The following is a 1,059-nucleotide window of genomic DNA, read 5'->3' as shown; positions in this document are numbered from 1 at the left end:
CAGCAGCCAGAAGGGAAGCCACAATGAAATGGTGGCACAGCTGAGGAGGGGACAGTGAGCCCCTCCACGGCCACCCAGCTTCACCAGGAGACTGATGTGACGGCCCCGGAGGGCCAACCCTCTGAAAATGGAAGTGAAAACCAGGTTAGAGCCGGCTTGGCCCCGTCACCCAGTGCCATGTTTGACTTTCACTTTCAGCAGGGGAAAAAAAACCCTCCTCCTGGAAGAGCAGCAGCTGCACACAAACCTCTGCCAGCCTACTCCAGGAACAGGCTGTGCTCTCCTATCCCATCCTGACACCAACCCCTGTACCCCCTCTTTGCCTGGCTCCTTCACCTGCTCCTCCAAGGGCTTTGCACCAGCCAGACACCCAGAGGAAGGGGCACCCTGAGGGCTCAGGGGTTGGGAATCCAGCCCAGCCCTGCCCTAGATGCATGGGGAGGTGCAAGGAACCCGGAGGAATGCTGATGTCGCATCTCCACCCCTGCCACGCTAGTGTTGGCAGCTCTGCCCAGCAAAGCTCCTGCAGGACATAGCAGAGGGGATGGGGAGAGGCAGGAGCTCCAGGGCTGGAGCTGCCACCAGCAGGGTCGATCCCCTGGCTGATACCCCAGGACAAGAAGTTGCTTGCTCACAGGGAAAGCTTTCCTGGCAAAACCCACACTTGGGAGGGCTGAGGAAAAAAAGAAATGAATGAGCATTTTATCGACACCACGCCACGGGCAGGAGAAAGCAAACAGCGCCGGGCTCGATGCGCCAGGCATGCGATCGATGAGCCCGTGTGGGCTCCCCGTGCCCGCGTCCCGCCGGGGCCCAGCGCAGCCTTTGAGGAGGGACAGTCGGCACCCACAGCCCCACAATGCCCCATTGTTCGCCCCGGGCCGCGTGTGAAACCTGGGGAGAAGCCTGTTTGCTTTGCCCGCTCGGCCCTCTTATCTTATCAGCTCCGCCGCCACAATGGGCCAGGTGTACTCACCATTTTACCGTCGGGAGAGAGCAAACCGTGGCCTGGGTCCAAGCCTGCCGGGGAGACCTGCTGCAGGACAGCCTGGCTGGTGG

This window comes from Acanthisitta chloris, unplaced genomic scaffold (genome assembly GCF_000695815.1).
Source record: "Acanthisitta chloris isolate BGI_N310 unplaced genomic scaffold, ASM69581v1 scaffold15934, whole genome shotgun sequence".
NCBI classification, from domain to species: domain Eukaryota; kingdom Metazoa; phylum Chordata; class Aves; order Passeriformes; family Acanthisittidae; genus Acanthisitta; species Acanthisitta chloris.
The sequence above is the reverse complement of the archived record's forward strand: the minus strand, read 5'-3'. Positions refer to the sequence as shown.